A 10,826-nucleotide genomic window follows, 5' to 3' on the forward strand; every position below is an offset into this window, starting at 1 on the left:
AAAAAATGTGTCCGGTGACCCTGTCATCTAATCCTGATGGCTGCCACGGCTAAAAATAGAACAAACGGGTAAAATACAGTTTTTGGCTTATAACTCAAAAACCAAAGCATTTAGGCAGCAACCATTTGATTTTCTGGTGGGGGCTATGGGGTTTTTTTTCTGGACAGATTTTTTTTTTCGCCTGTGGCGAAAAACAATCTATTTTGTTCACGACAAGTGGAAAACAATTTTTTCTATCAATGTTAGCATTACACATAGTGGCAGCTGAGGGTGAAACAAACAATTTTTTTTTCTTTCTCAGAATCAAAAACAAATTATTTTTTTCTCCAAAAACTGGAAACAAACTTTTTTTTCCAAAAAAAAACAAAGCCCCCCCCTCCCCCAGAAAATCAAATGGTTTCTGCCTTAGGGCAATCTGACATGGGGGTAAAATTGTTTATTAGGTCAAGATATATCTGCCCTGAAATTTTCAGATGAATCTGAAAACCTGTTGTTGGGTTGCTGCCCCTGAATTGGTTATTTTAAGGAAATTTTGCTCTTTTTAGTTATTTTCTTGAATATTATTATAGTTAGAGATAAACTGTAAACAGCAATAATGTTCAGCAAAGTAAGAATTACAAATAAGTCAACATTACCGAAATGGTCAATTGACTCCCTTATTGTCCTTTATAGTCAACTTTTAACAATTTTCATAAAATTTGTAAATTTTTCTAACATTTTCCACTGAAACTACTGGGCCAAGTTCATTATAGATGGAGATAATTGTAAGCAGCAAGAATGTTCAGTAAAGTTAGATGAACAAACACATCACCATCACCAAAACACAATTTCGTCATGAATCCATCTGATTAATATTCAGATAGACCAAGGTGAGCGACACAGGCTCTTTAGAGCCTCTAGTTTATCAGTTTATACATACATTAATTTCTGTAGAACATTGCACGTTCGAAAATGAGACAACAAATTTGTTATCAAACAAACTTGATTTTCGACTGAAGCTACATCCGGTTTTGGAGTACTTTGAAACGTGAAACGAGGACCCTAAAAAATACATGAAAACCTATAGTCCATGGAGCAAAAAAAATATTATAAGATAAATATTCAAATATTGTACACAAGACTCGGATGCATATAAATCTAGCTATTGATAGCATGTATACTATAAAGTCCTTGCACGGTCGGTGTATCCCTTTGGTATCTTTTCTCTCTTTTTTAATAACAAACTTTGGTTGATGAAATATTGCTGCTATTCGATTTATACAAGAGAAAAGTGAAGTTGTATTATAATGATCAGTTTTCAAATGTAATGACAATTTTTGAAAATTAAGTATGAAGATGAATAATTACCACATTTATGATTTAACTTTCTTCTATATATAGTGGACAGGGACGTATATAAGTCCTTGTAGTGGATGAGTATGACGTAAATTTTATTCTTAATTTACATATTTTGTATTCTGTGTAGTGTTTTCTGTACGTTGGTTTATCGCTTTGGTTGTTTGTTTTTCTCCGCCTGTATCGTCTGCCTGATCAAACTGCAGAACTATGACACTATGTGATTATACAAAAGAGCAATGTAGACGCTCACTTTACCAACCTTTTTTGCTTCATTTACTTGTATGCTTTTGAGATTTATTTAAACTGAGTGACCACCATTCGTATAGATTAATAGATAGGTCTAGAATAACATACTACATGCAGTAACTGTTGGGTTGATTGCAGATCTTGGGTTATCTCTGTTATCAGTCTAATTAAAATGTAGAACTGTCAGAATTCTCAGTATATATTGATTAGATTGACTCTTATATTTACAACGTATTAGTTTCTCAGCAATTTCAAAATAGCTCTTTGTTTCCATCAGGTATGTCTTTTGTTAAAGACCCTTTTACTCTAGATGTCATTGTGGGTTATTTCTGTGGTATCACTGGGCGACTCCTTTTTATGATTTATTCATTTTAAGCTCACCTGGCCCAAAAGGCTTAGTAAGCTTTTCTCATCACTTGGCGCCCGTCGGTCGTCTGTCGTCGTCCGTCGTCCATTAACTTTTAAAAAAAAAAATCCTCTGGAACTATTAAGCAAAATTTATTCTAAACTGGACACAATCATCACTAGGTTATATAGTTTTTAAAATGTGTCCACTGACCCAGGCCGCGAACCAAGATGGCCGACATTGATAAAAATAGTATAAGTGTAAAATGCAGTTATTGGCTCATATCTCAGAAACCAAAACATTTAAACAAATCTGAGGAGGGATACATTGATCATTAGTTCCAGACCAATAAGGTAACCTGTTGTTGGGCTACTACCCCTGAATTGATAAATTTAAGACAATTTAGCTTTTTTTGGTCATTATGTTCAATATTATTATAGATAGGGATAAACTGTAAAAAGCAATAATGAACATCAAAGTAAGATCTACAAATAATTGACACCTTTAGGAGTTACTGCCCCCTATTGCCAATTTTTAACAATTTTAATTTTTGAAATTTTTTTACACTATATTTTCCTCTGAAGCTACTGGGCCAAGTTCATTATAGATAGAGATATTTGTAAGCAGCAAGAATTTTTAGTGAAGTAAAATCTACAAACACATCATCATCACCAACAACACAATGTTGTCATATGTATCCATGTGTGTCCTTTGTTTAATATGCACATAGACCAAGGTGAGCGACACCGGCTCTTTAGAGCCTCTAGTTTAATTTATTTTTACTGACAAAACTTAGAAACTTTATCGACTGCGTTGTGCATAGATTGTCAAAAGGTAACCAACCATCAGAACGTGACATACTTTATCAACCTTTAAAGTTTAAAATATATGATACGTCACACCTTGGTTTTTTGAAAATGCTTCACATCAATGCATATGATTTTAACTATTAGGTAAACATGCAAAAGATGGTATGCATAAGAAAGATTCATCGAATCGAATACCGAAAAATGTGAGGTGTTTCGCTGTTTGCAGTCCAAAAGTTAAGTTTAAAGGAGTTTGCTTCTGAAATAATATACGTGTTGGCAGTTTTTATAAAGTATTTTTAATGCATTTTGTTTGTGTGAATGTATTTATATGTCGATTGACTGTTACTGCTTGTTTTATTTCCAGTGGCAAATATTCCATATATATTCAGATGAGAGAACGTTAATATAGGGTCTGCAAGGTAAAAAAAACTATTCGAACTCAATTTAGATAAATATTCATTTATAACTTTGGCCTTGCGCAGAACAACGTCAGTGATAAAATGAAAATTTCCATTTATGGATTTGAACGTACACGTACCTATGAAAAACTGTGTCAAGTTTTATGGTCATGGAACTATTTAAACTATAGAAGAATGGATTTTTGTTAATTTCACAAGTATGTTGATCAAGACAGTTTGTTTTTTTATTGACAAGAAAGATATGATTTAGGGTAACTATTTTTAATATTTAAAGGTTTATTTTGTGTAATGGCGGAAATCAATATTTCTTTTCTTACGACGTGTTGATAACATTAGTGTGAAATAAAAAATGCAAGATATTTGACGTCAGGTCCTACCGATGCAGATTATCAAAACTTTCGATGTCTGCGTTTGCATTCCCCCTTTCCATAACCCTTAACATTGCATGAAACCCATTAAGTATTAATCTTTATTAAAGTCTAATTTTGATTGATTTTAAAAGTTGATAGTTGTTCAATTTCACTCGTCGGATCTTCTGTAGTTGGTGATCGCAATACTGGTTTTGTGCCAGTATTGTATTCCAGTATTGTACCAGTATTGTTGTTTTTATAAGATAAACTATTCATTATAGGTACAATGTATAAATTAATCTTTAATTGCAGGTGTCACATATCATGCATAATGAACATAACATATGACATGACAATTTTATAAGGAATTATTACTAGTATATGTTTAACAGATGCTGCCATTGATTGTACATTGCCATCAAAGAAGGTTTTAAATCTTGTGATGTTTTTCTTTCTTATATATTTTTTATATGTTTTCTTATATTTAGGTATCCAGTCTCTGTGGACTTTCTCTTATGCTTACTATATTTGTACATTACACGACTTTTCTGATAACACCTGTACGGCTCTCTTACTGTTAGAGTGCTTATTTAGTATAAGTATTTGTACCAGTAGATATATCTGCTATAAATTGTTTTGTCCATGATTCAGAATCAACTGCTTTAACTACCCTTAACATTCATGTAGTCAAACAAGTTAGTTTTATTATAAATAGGTTCCCATATTAAGCAACTTTTTATGGTTAATGGATATTGATATCCTTTACTGGTGTAACGTGTAACCGGGCGGGGACGTTTATATGTTTTTATCCTCGGGTTCGTACCAGTTTCCTGGGATTTGAAAAGTAATTCAAAAGTTCTAAAGTCAATAAAAAGTTTACACTATCACTATCAAATATGTAACAAATACTATACTACATAAAACGAATTTCAACACCTATCAACCTAACCCGAACTTGTTTAATTGAAACTGTTTAAAACCCCTTTCTGTCCGATACTGTTTAAAACCAACTGTTTGAAACTATAGTCTGGAACCTAAATGTATAGAACTGGTTTTAAACCTAAATGTATAAAACTGGTCTGAAACCTAAATGTATGAAACTGGTCAGACGGTTTGGAACTATTGTCTGAAACCTAAATGTTTGGAACCTGTCTGAAACCTAAATGTTTGGAACCTGTCTGAAACCTAAATGTATCAAACGGACTGAAACCGAAATGTATCAAACTAGGCTGAAACCTAAAAGGTATAAAACTTTATTTAATAAACATGTCTATAACTGTCTGAACAACAGGGCAGCACTAAGGCATGGTATGTCAGCAAACACTCACTGCAATAGTGAGAGATGTGAGACGCAAAACCTTAGCACCAGCCCTGTTTGGACAATCTGTACCGAACCAACAGTCTCAGCCCTTTCTATATTCTTTCCGCAGGTTCCAAGCACTTCACTTTACTTAAACTAAACCGTCTGCCTGCTATTCACTACTTTCTTTCCAACCTATCCGATGTTAACTGTCTGCTGTCTTCGGTACAAATGACAATTTACACTGGATAGCTACCCACTATTTATACTTCTAACGCGGACCTCGAAGAGAGCACAATAGTAACAACTGTACAGGTAAAGCGTCTGATAGCAACCAAGGATAAAGGGATGTTTTTAGATACAGTTTTCAACGATAAACGGATGATATAGGAAAGTAATAGAGATATCGGAAAATATAAAACTGCAGAACTATTATAACCTTCTTAAACTGCAAATTCGCAACACTACCCACGCCTCCGATTTCATGCGTCCTCGCATGAGTTTAACAATTTTATACTGACTTAATCAAAACACCATCAAAACTGTTCTCGTTAAACTAGCTGACACCATACCAAGTTTCTATTTTAAACCTCAATGTATCCACTCATTCCGCGGCAGAATACCTCTCCCAGCAACTGTTTGTACACCGAGGGTTATACCATGATAACCAACTAATGGCTTTCCTACAACAATCTGTTGACAAGCGTCAGACCTAGGGGTACCTTAGCCTACTCACAGTTCCGGGGTTCCTGTCAGCCTCTTTCGACTTGCATGTTCTCTCTTTTTTGTTTGTTAAGTTCCTATTTTCAAAATATCCTACTTTAATTCACATTTGTACAAGCAACTGAATACTGAACTTAGATTAAACTTTGACCACATAAAACCATTTCAAATATTCTATTTTGAATACCACTTGAAAAGTTGTGTTGCCAAAAACCGGTTTAAAACAATTTTGCCTCACAACAGGCCACTTATGGACCCCTCAATGAGAGTTGTTGTAAAGGGTTCTTTAACGTGCACAAGACGTGGTACTTCCTGAACACGGGACCTCGGATTTAACGTCCCCATCCGACGGACGGACAGTCATAGACAATCACAAAATACTCAACAGAGATGCTAGAAAAATCCCACCGCTAAGCCACCATTTGTAACGTGTAACCGGGCGGGGACGTTTATATGTTTTTATCCTCGGGTTCGTACCAGTTTCCTGGGATTTGAAAAGCAATTCAAAAGTTCTAAAGTCAATAAAAAGTTTACACTATCACTATCAAATATGTAACAAATACTATACTACATAAAACGAATTTCAACACCTATCAACCTAACCCGAACTTGTTTAATTAAAACTGTTTAAAACCCCTTTCTGTCCGATACTGTTTAAAACCAACTGTTTGAAACTATAGTCTGGAACCTAAATGTATAGAACTGGTTTTAAACCTAAATGTATAAAACTGGTCTGAAACCTAAATGTATGAAACTGGTCAGACGGTTTGGAACTATTGTCTGAAACCTAAATGTTTGGAACCTGTCTGAAACCTAAATGTTTGGAACCTGTCTGAAACCTAAATGTATCAAACGGACTGAAACCGAAATGTATCAAACTAGGCTGAAACCTAAAAGGTATAAAACTTTATTTAATAAACATGTCTATAACTGTCTGAACAACAGGGCAGCACTAAGGCATGGTATGTCAGCAAACACTTACTGCAATAGTGAGAGATGTGAGACGCAAAACCTTAGCACCAGCCCTGTTTGGACAATCTGTACCGAACCAACAGTCTCAGCCCTTTCTATATTCTTTCCGCAGGTTCCAAGCACTTCACTTTACTTAAACTAAACCGTCTGCCTGCTATTCACTACTTTCTTTCCAACCTATCCGATGTTAACTGTCTGCTGTCTTCGGTACAAATGACAATTTACACTGGATAGCTACCCACTATTTATACTTCTAACGCGGACCTCGAAGAGAGCACAATAGTAACAACTGTACAGGTAAAGCGTCTGATAGCAACCAAGGATAAAGGGATGTTTTTAGATACAGTTTTCAACGATAAACGGATGATATAGGAAAGTAATAGAGATATCGGAAAATATAAAACTGCAGAACTATTATAACCTTCTTAAACTGCAAATTCGCAACACTGGGAAAGATTAATAAGTCATTAAAGACCAACAACATGAACAAATGCATACGTATCTTAGTATACATGTATTACAATGTCTGTGAAAAATATACGATGGCATACATTGTACATGTTATGATGTAAATGCCGAATTTACAGTGTTCGAGTGTAATAATTTGCTTGATTTTATTAAATAATAATTCAGATAATAATATAAAATATGGAAATATGATAAAATTAAATGTATTAGCAATTATTTTATTCATTAAATTTACAATTGTTTGAATAATATTAGTTAATTACAATAATCAGTTTGTTTATTTCTTAAAACCAAATGATATGAATAATAGTCTATACCCTGAAATTTTCAGATGAATAGGACAACCCGTTGTTGGGTTGCTGCCCCTGAATTGGTAATTTTAGGGAAATTTTGCTGTTTTTGGTTAATATCTTGAATTTTATTATAGATAGAGATAAACTGTAAACAGCAATAATGTTCAGCAAAGTAAGATTTACAAATAAGTCAACATGACCAAAATGGTCAGTTGACTACTTTAGGAGTTATTGCCCTTTAAAGTCAATTTTTAACCATTTTTCCGAAATCTTATATATCACAAAATGTTCTCCTCTGTAACTACTGGGCCAAATTAATCCAAACTTGGCCACAATCATCTTTGGGGTATATAGTTTTTAAAGTTTGTGGCGTGACTTGTCAAACTAACCAAGATGGCCGCCATGGCTTAAAATAGAACATAGGGGTAAAATGCAGTTTTTGGCTTTTAACTCAAAAACCAAAGCATTAAGAGCAAATCTGACGGGGTCAAATTGTTTATCAGGTCAAGATCTATCTGCCCTGAAATTTTCAGATGAATAGGACAACCTGTTGTTGGGTTACTGCCCCTGAATTGGTAATTTAAGGGAAATTTTGCTGTTTTGGTTAATGCTTAATATTATAATAGATAGATTTTTGAAAAATTGGCGTCCTATTTCACTTTTAAACACTGTCTATAAAATTGGGTCAGCAGTAATTGCAAACAGATTTAAGACTGTCCTTGACAAGCTTATTAATCTAGATCAGACGGGTTTTATCAGTGGGAGGTACATAGGAGAAAATATAAGGCTCTTATATGATATCATGCAATACACGGAAGATCACGAAATACCTGGACTCTTGTTGTTAATTGATTTTGAAAAGGCTTTTGATTCTATTTCTTGGGATTTTTTGCTAAATGTTTTAAAGTTCTTTAATTTTGGAGAATCAATTATCAACTGGATAAAAGCTTTTTATCATAATATCAAGTCTGCAGTTATACAAGGGGGTAACCTTTCTGAATTTTTTAACATAGGTCGAGGATGCCGACAAGGTGATCATCTTTCACCTTATCTTTTCATCCTTTGTGCTGAGATTCTTGCACTAAAGATAAGAGGAAATAAGGAAATTAGTGGTATTGAAGTTACTCAAGTTGAGCATAAGTTATCACAGTTTGCTGATGACACTTCATTGATTTTATATGGTAGTGAAAAATCTTTATATGAATCCTTATCTGAATTGGACTGGTTTGCAAAAATATCTGGTTTAAATATAAATTTTGAGAAAACACAAGTAATTTGGTTTGGAAGTAAACAGTATAGCAAGGAAATTTTATGTCCTGACGTTAACCTGTCATGGGGGGAGACAACTTTTAAACTACTTAGGATAAATTTTGATGTGGACTTAGACAATATTGTCAACATCAACTATAATGATAAAATTATACAGATTAAGAACATAATAAAACAATGGTCGAAAAGAAACCTTACAGTAATAGGAAGAATAACTGTGATAAAAACTCTTGTTTTACCTATTTTAAACCACCTCATTATTTCTTTGCCTAATCCTACAAACAGTGTATTCCAAAAAATTAATGACATTTTCTATTCGTTTGTATGGAATTCTCCTATTCATAGAGTGAAGAAGGACGTATTGATTAAAGAATATTTGGAGGGAGGATTAAAAATGATAGATATTTATAGTTTTACCATGGCACTAAAATCATCATGGATAAGAAGGATTTTTCAGAGAGATAATAAGTGGCAAAGTATATTGATGTCAGATATTGATAAAAATAAACTTTTTAATTGTGGTGTTCAGTATATCAAACAAGCTAGTTTATATATCAAAAATAGTTTTTGGAAAGATGTATTCAGAGCATGGGAAATGATTACTGATAAAGAAAGAAATATGGACTATGAATATTTTTTATCAATTCCTCTTTGGTTTAACAATAGGATCAGAATTGGTAATAAACCTGTTTTTTATCAACATTGGTTTAATCATGGTTTACAATATGTTAATGATGTAATAGATGAAAATGGATGTTTTATTTCATTAGAATTGTTACAACAATGTTATGATGTCAATGTAAATTTTTTGAATTACATGAGTGTTATTTCTGCTATTAAAAAAGCAGCAAATAATTACAAAAAAGGTTCATATAAGTTATGTTGTCCATTTATTCCAGCTTGCTTACAAGTCTTTTTCAAAAGTAGAAAAGGTACTAAAGATATGTACAAAATACTCATAAGTAATGAGGTGACTCCAACAGGACAACTGAAGTGGAGTGAAATATTAGGTGAAGATCTCATTTGGAAACATATATTCAAACTACCTTTTACAGTCACTGTCAATACTAAACTACAGTGGCTTCAGTACAGGATCAACCATAGAATTCTTGCCACAAATAAATGTTTATGTAAAATCAAACTTATTGATAACCCTCTATGTACTTTTTGTAAATTAGAAGATGAAACCATTGAACATATTCTGTGGAATTGTGAGATTATTCAAATTTTTTTACAAGATGTAGATTATTGGTTCTTATCTGGTGGGGTAAGCCTGCCATTGAATAAGTTGAATTTTATTTTTGGAGATGTAACAAAAGTTAGAAAAGGTGACCCATATAATTTGATTTTTCTATACATGAAACAATATATATACAACAGTAGATGTTTTTCAAAAGATCTTTCAGTCAGTGCCATTAAAGAAAAGTTAAAATATATGAACAATTTAGAAAAAATAATGGCAGTCAAAAATAAGAGACAAAAACACTTTGATACCATGTGGAATGCATTTAAAGTATTATTTTTATAATTCAATTTGTCATTTGTTTTTACAATCTATATTTATTGTCAAAACTAACATAAAATATTATTGTATCTAATAGCACAATTTATTATGTACTGAAAATCTTACAGGATATTTTTTATTTTTTATGAATTTTTTTTTTTTTTTTTTTTTTACAATTCTCAAGTGCCACACAGTGGTACATGAACAATTAACTCTAATTATATTTTCTTACTTCTTTTTTTTCTCATATAAATAGAAAAAATAAATTTACAACAATTTTTATTGTCATAAATAAATATATATTCAAATTTATTGCTAATATTACTGTATGTATGTTTGATGTGTTGTATTTGTTGTAAATCTTGAAAATAATAAAAATTTAAAAAAAAATATTTTAATAGATAGAGATAAGCTTTAAACAGCAATAATGTTCAGCAAAGTAAGATTTACAAATAAGTCAACATGACCAAAATGGTCAGTTTACCCCTATAGGAGTTATTGCCCTTTAAAGTAAATTTTTAACCATTTTTCGTAAATCTAATATATATTTTACAAAAATCTTCTCATCTAAAACTGCTAAGCCAATTAATCCAAACTTTGCCACAATCATCTTTGGGGTATCAAGTTTAAAAAATGTGTGACGTGACCTGTCAAACCAACCAAGATGGCCGCCAAGGGTCAAAAAAGAACATAGGGATAAAATGCAGTTTTTGGCTTATAACTCAAAAACCAAAGCATAAAGAGCAAATCTGACGGGGAGAATTGTTTATCAGATCAAGATATATCTGC

Source organism: Mytilus galloprovincialis, chromosome 5, assembly GCF_965363235.1.
Source record: "Mytilus galloprovincialis chromosome 5, xbMytGall1.hap1.1, whole genome shotgun sequence".
Lineage (NCBI taxonomy): Eukaryota > Metazoa > Mollusca > Bivalvia > Mytilida > Mytilidae > Mytilus > Mytilus galloprovincialis.